The sequence below is a fragment of the Zingiber officinale genome, chromosome 7A (assembly GCF_018446385.1).
Source record: "Zingiber officinale cultivar Zhangliang chromosome 7A, Zo_v1.1, whole genome shotgun sequence".
Taxonomy (NCBI): Eukaryota; Viridiplantae; Streptophyta; class Magnoliopsida; order Zingiberales; family Zingiberaceae; genus Zingiber; species Zingiber officinale.
The window spans coordinates 65664878-65671891 of record NC_055998.1 but is presented as its reverse complement, the minus strand read 5'-3'; the positions used below and the strand labels follow the sequence as shown (position 1 = coordinate 65671891).

Sequence of the window (7014 nt, the reverse complement as noted above, 5' to 3'; positions counted from 1 at the left end):
AGTCCCAGATATGTGGGACCATACCTTATCAGCAGAAGAGTGGGCAAGGTAGCATATGAGCTAGAGCTACCCCAGGAAATGTCAGCTGTCCACAACGTATTTCATGTCTCTATGCAGAAGAAGCATACCCCAGATGCCACCCAAGTGATTGAGCTCCAGTCAGTACAGATCCGCGAAGACCTCAGCTATGATAGTCGGCCTATTCAGATAATAGACCGAGCAGTTAAGAAATTACGGAACAAGGAAGTATCATTAGTCAAAGTCATTTGGCACAGTCACACAGTAGAAGAGGCAACTTGGGAGACAGAAGCCAGCATGAGACAGAAGTACCCAGAATTGTTCTAAGTTCGAGGATGAACTTTTTATAAGGTATGGGGGATTGTAACGCCTGAAAATTCTCAAAAACTATATTAGAAATATTCTATAATTATTCTGGAATTTTTAGATATTTTTCCGGAATTTTTAGAGCAGCAGAAGTAGCAAAAATAAATAGAAAACAAAAACGGCCTAAGCGGGGATAGAACCCGAGACCTATGGCTTAGGGATAATGCTAGTAACCAGTTGAACCCAGCAGGGCCGTGCTGAAAGGAAAGGGATTCAATAATATTTATATTAGAGTTGGGCCGAAAATTACCACTAAATATAAATAAGGATTTAAGAGAGGAATTGTTATTTTTCTTTAACGAGAAAACCTTTCCTCAAACCCTCACCGCCGACTCCCCTTCTCCTCCTCCTTCTCTCGGCGCCAACCACAAGAGGACATAGGGCTTCTTCCTAGGGCTTCAAGGACACCTTCCGGCGACATCTCCGACACGAGGACGTTCCCCTTCGCGAGAGGAACGCTTAGACGCGAGAAGATCGTCGAAAGGATCGTCTCCTCCGGACACCTAGCGATTAGAATCGTAAGAAATTACGAATAGGAGGTAAGAAACCCCTCACCTGCAGTATAAGTAGCTTCCGTGTGGTTTTCTATGCATTAGTTTAGTTATATGCAGATTTTTCGACACATAGGGTGTATTTAACCCTCCTCACAGGTTTAGGGATTTAGTGAGTACCTTTAGATGGGCCGGACACGTCTTTACCCCTTCAGTTGGAGGTCTTAGATGTTGTTGGGTGCCTAGAGGTAGTCTCCCTAAAAGAGGGGAGAGTTTAAGCACACTAGATGTTCGATTAAATGATTAGCTCAGTAAAATGCAACTTAGGCATTTTTAATAGCTCAGTAAATGCAATAGAAGCATTTAAAATAGCTTAGTTAGCCTTACTACAGCTTTCATGGGACTACGGTTCAATGGGTGGGCTCCCACAGTCGCCTCTAGGTTCAGACAACCTAACACTAGTTTCAGATAACCTAGTAATAGCAAGATAAGTAAATTTAGCTATATCAGTATTTTATTTTCAGTGGCACTGTATCCATTGGGTTGGACTCCCACAGTCGTCCCTAGGTTCAGACAACCTAGTAACCCTACTAAATTCGGGACTTGCAAACCCGGGTCTAGTTAGGGATGCACGCACAGCAAAGTACAGTTGCCGGACCCAAATAGCAACATGATTACTATTTTCACTTACTATGATAATAGCTTTCAAAACTCATAATCTAGTTATGTGATTATAGTTAAGATCAGTTTTAGCTAGTTTCAGTTTTAGTTTCAGTTTAGTTCTCCTAGTTGATACTATGAGTTAACTCCATGCTTAGATTTATCATGCATGCCATGTTTCAGTGTTTATGCCATGTAACTTCAGTATGCCATGCTTTAACAAATTCAGTGCATGTTTTAAAATAGCATTCTTTGAAAGCATGTTTGCATCGTTGCATGTTTTAGTGAGGTAGCTCGTTTCTTACTAAGCTTTAAGCTTATAGATACTTTTTCCTTATACTGCAGATAAAGGTAAAGGGAAAATGGATTAGCAGAGAAAGCTGAAGGTCAATGCAAAGATGGTGTGTGTGGCAGGAACCTGGAATGAAGATCCTTAGGGAGTTTAGCAAATTAAGAACTTAGTTTCTTTTCTCAAGTACTTTTATGCACTTTTAGACCTTAGAATGTTTAAACCATGGAAGATTTGTTTTAGTTGTTAGTAATTATGTTGGAATGCTAGTTAATAGATGCTAGAACTTATTTCCATTGATTTTAGAACTCTTATATGAGATTTTGGCACGAACTAGTGCTGAAATCAGAGGTTCTGATTCGAAATCAGAACCCAGATCGATCTACAGATCGATCTGGAGTCGAGTTGTGCCGCTGGATCGGTCAGCTGACCGATCCATGCGCGAACAGAGAGTTGGCGTCTGTTATGGATCGGTCAGCCGACCGATCCATGTGCGAACAGAGAGCACAGACGCTCACTGATCGGTCAGCCGACCGATCAGTGAGACACTGGATCGGTCTGCCGACCGATCAGTGTGCTCCTGGATCGGTCGGTAGACCGTTCCAGACGCGTACAGAAGCGATACAGCTTATAGGAGCCACTGGATCGGTCTACCGACCGATCAGTGTGCTCCTGGATCGGTCGGTAGACCGATCCAGACACGTACAGAAGCGATACAGCTTATGGATCGGTCAGCCGACCGATCCAGAGCCTTCTTCCGTGCCAGTATCAAGCTGGATCGATCCGACAGCCCAATCGATCCATGGATCGATTGAAATGCCTGATTACAGCTAGCAGGACATCTGAGAGGCATAGATTATCTTCCCTAGCATGTGTACAACTCCTAGGTACACCTAGAATATTAAGTTTGGATTTTCTAGTAATCAGTTTAGCAAAATTTTCATAAATCCATATTTCCGCAATAGTAATTTAGCACAGCATAATGTAGCGATCGGCCTTACAGCTTGGTTAGTAGAAGGCGGGTCGTTACACACAAACACCTAGGTTTACCTTGATTGTGTTTGAAAGACATAGAACGACGTGAGATGCATAGGGTACAACTTGGACTCAAGAATGCTTATATCTGTGCATCGATATGAGTCTGGGCGTTAAATACGCAATATACATTAATCAAGTTGAGTCTTCCAGCTCTAGTCAAATCTAACTAGATCAAATCAACTTGACTTGACTAACCATGTGAAAGTTGTTGCCCTATAGGCAGTCAGCAAGTAGCTAAAGGTTAGACAGTTGGTAAAAGGACACTCAGTTTTCTGCTTAAGCATGTTTTGATCTTTAGGGCTCTGATACCTAGTAAGTTAATCTACTGATTATAACTCATGCTTGGACTTAATGACCAACTGAATTTGAATAAATAACCTAAACCAAATTTAAATGTTGTTCAAACTTAAGTTTACTATTAACCTAAGTTTTCAAATTCAATACTTCTAAAGATCTAAGCTAAGTTACAATCTTAATGTTCAAATCCTTGCTGAGCGTAGCTAACTTTGAAATCTAACATTGTAAATTCCTGCAGAATTCTTTTTATTACCCTCAAAGATTACTTTTCTCCTATCCTTTAAAATCTATCAAAAAGATACATCTTAGCCATAAATAAGAAATGAATGTTAAGTATCTAGTTATTCAAAAGTCTATTATTGTTTTTTTGATATATGGCAAAGGGGGAGAGTAGCAAAATTCAAATTAATATTAAAGGGGGAGCATCAGTTAAGGGGGAGCAATAGTTAAGGGGGAGCATATAGTTTAGCAAATTTGCTTTGGTTAATGTGTTCACCTATAATTAGCAAATTTGCCTGTGTTAAATGGTTATCTATTCGTTTGTTTACTTAACTTTGAATTTCAGTTGCCATAATCAAAAAGGGGGAGATTGTTGGTGCGGGAAGCATCCGACGATCAAACTCGTGTTTTGATAATGGCAAAGAATTCAAAGTTAAGATGTTTTGTATTCTAACAAGTCTACTTGAGGATTTCAGGAAAGTCCTAGATGCGGTTAGGCAAAGGGATTAACCCTAGGGGGTGGTAACCCTAGGTCATAGGGGGTGGTAACCCTATGCGGAAAGTCTTGGCAGGTCGATGACTTCAAGCAAAAAGTCCTAGGGGGTGGTAACCCTAGGTGGAAAGTCCTGGTGTCGCGAACCAGGTGAAAGACTGGACTAGCCGGAAAGCGGATGTCCAGCAGAAAGTCCAGAAGTATCGAGTGCTGAGCAAAAGTCCAGTCGATCTGGAGGATTGCACTGGCAACAGGTAAATCTCCTGAGTGGAGTAGGTGAGGACGCGTTCCCCGTAGAGGGAATAGTAGGCGTCGGGTCGACCTAGGGTTTCCGGTCGGAAATCCGATCCGGAGACTGTCTTAACATTCTTTATTATCCATACTGTTATTTTGTGCTAACTTTGTGTTGCATGATGTTGTTTGGGACTAACATGTCTTGCAGGTACAAAATAACGAAGATTTGCCTCGAATGAACAGTGTCTGAGGCGCCTCCATGGGGCTTGGAGGCGCCTCGGGTTCAAAATCTTGAGCTGGCGCGAGGAGCAGGCTTAAGGCACCTTGGATGGGCTGAAGGCGCCTTGGACAGCTTGGAGGCGCTTTGAAGGGGTTGAAGGCGCCTTCAGGTCGCTGTAGTCAAAGGGTTATCACAGCGAGCAGATCGGGATAAAACTCTCGTTTAAGGCGCCTTGGAGCTTGTTTAAGGCGCCTTGAACACTATTTATAAAGGGGGTTCGACTAGCAGCTCAAGAACGAATTCCAAGTCTTCTTTCTTCAACGTGCTGCTCCGAAAGACTCCCGGAAGTGCTGCTCCAAGTCTCCGACGACCCAGAGCTCCAAGATTTCTCTTTTCGTCGTCGGTATAGATTTCTTTTATCGCATGTCTTGTAATACTTAGTTTGTAATAATCGAGCTTATAGTTGTTGCCCATCGAAAGCGAACAAGGATCGCGGGCCTTTGAGTAGGAGTCGCCTTAGGCTCCGAACGAAGTAAAAATCTCTTGCGTCTTTGTGTGTCTGTTTTTTCCGCTGCATTAACTCTTACACTTTTTACGATTCCGATACGAACGAAATTTCCGCGAGCGCTATTCACCCCCCCCTCTAGCGCGGTCTCGATCCAACATGTTCTATTACTTGAGTTTATAGATCACTATGACCTTCTATATTGAAAGTGTATCCCTCATAGAGTGACTAGTCATTTTAGGATGAAATGAGTTTTACTCATTAATCCCACATAGATGAATGTCAGTTGTCCATTATACCTATATATTACAAGTGTGTTGCCCTCTCAAGTGAATAAGCTCTGCTTGAATTCAGCACTAATGCTGCAAAGTGGTCACCAACAAGTCATCAAAAATACCATCAGTCACTATAAATGTTTCTTATCATCTCATGTCAGCTTCTTTTTCCAAGTCTGTCCTTGAGGATGGGAACTGACTCATTGCATTGTTCTTTTTATTGTTATTAATAAGTAAGTCTCCATAGAAGAAGGAGAAGGTAAAGCGCAAGAGCTCGGTGTCATGTTTATCAAAACAAGCGCAAAAGCTGGCTTCAATATAAAGGTAGCTATCATACCATGACAAGAACCTATTATGCTTCAAAATCACTTCATGTTTATGCTTTTCAAATTACCAATGCATATATGCCTGATCACAGTTGAAACAGACAAATACTTGTACTGCAAACATCTCCTTTAGGTGCACCAATGACTTGGCCCAAAGATCATTAAACTAATGATGTTATACTTGTTAGACAGATGCACTGAAAGAAAACATATGTCATCTTTACGTGCCTAATTATGTTCAATTCCTGACAAAATGCTTAACAATGGCATGCTAATTTAGTCTCACAAGGCTAGCAAGGGAAGTTAGCTAATGAATAGGATTTATATGGACTTAACACATACACTATTATTAACTCGGGCTTCAATATTTTATTCTCATGGCTGAGAATAAGTTTGTGGATCAATTTTTCCATCAAATCCAATGGCTTCTTATTTATTTATCTGAATATTTATGATTTTTCAAGGACTGCGATTACTAATTGCTTCCTCAATCTTTTTAGGCTCTCTTTCGAAAGATTGCGGCTGCCTTGCCCGGGATGGAAACCTTTCTCCTCCATGTTGCTTAGATTTATGAGGTTTAAGAATGAAGGAAGAATCTTTTATTTTGTTCTTTTGAAAATTTATTATGTCAATATAAGTAGAATCTTTTTGAGTTTATGAGGTTATCTGTTTAAATAAAAATCTTCTCTTCCTATTTCATTTTGTTCTTTTGAAAATTTATTATGTCAATATAAGTAGAATCTTTTTTTGAGTTTCTGAGTTTATCTGTTTAAATAAAAATCTTCTCTTCCTATTAGCTAATTTTGTTGCTTGCTAGTGATTATGCTTATCTACTATTTTCTTAACTCTCACATGTGAGAGTCAGTTCTTTTCTTACATGTTTCTTTATATCAGATATTTAAGTTTATTTTATTTATAACAAGTACTCTCTTTTTTCCTGTGTTTAGGAAAGTGAAAGTGAGGATGATGGTCTTGACATGGGTGATGATGATGATGTTGAGGAACTTGAAAATGAATCAGAGGCTGTTAGGAAAGAACCAACCATTGAGAAACCTGCTCCTGTTTCAGCACCACCCAAAGATGCTGAAAGGCAACTGTCAAAGAAGGAGCTTAAGAAAAAGGAAATGGCAGAGCTGGATGCACTTCTACATGAAATGGCCATTGCAAATAAAGATAGTAATACTGCACAAAATGAGACAGCTACTAATATCTTCTTTCACATAATTAGTTTATTTTTGATAGATAGTAATAAAGGCCAGCATGTTCCACTGATGTCTATGCGGGTTTTTCTTGTAGTGTTAAAAACTACAAGTAAAGTTTACCGACCCTGTTATGACTTCAGAAGAACATGTTGAATTTTCCATGTATGCTGGCCTTTAATATAGAGGGCTACAAGAGGATTATATCTTAGGTCAAGACACTCCAAATCCATCATAAACCAAAGGGAAAATAATTTCTACTTACTAGAGGATTGAATGGACCCAAAAGGAAGCTCTAACTTGTTGTTTTGGGTGCTGAACTAAGGAGGCAGCTGCCTTCTTGCCGCATTCCTTGCTGCTGTGGTTGATATCAGAAATCACAGA

At 40.3% G+C, this 7014-nt stretch overlaps 1 long non-coding RNA gene across 1 annotated transcript; it reads left to right on the top strand.

Moving 5' to 3' along the window:
• Positions 1-5319: 5319 nt before the first annotated feature.
• Positions 5320-6594, top strand: LOC122001457. The gene is made up of 3 exons (XR_006117376.1): positions 5320-5429; positions 5932-6006; positions 6379-6594. It is a non-coding gene; the product is annotated as an uncharacterized LOC122001457 (long non-coding RNA).
• The last annotated feature ends 420 nt before the right edge of the window (positions 6595-7014 follow it).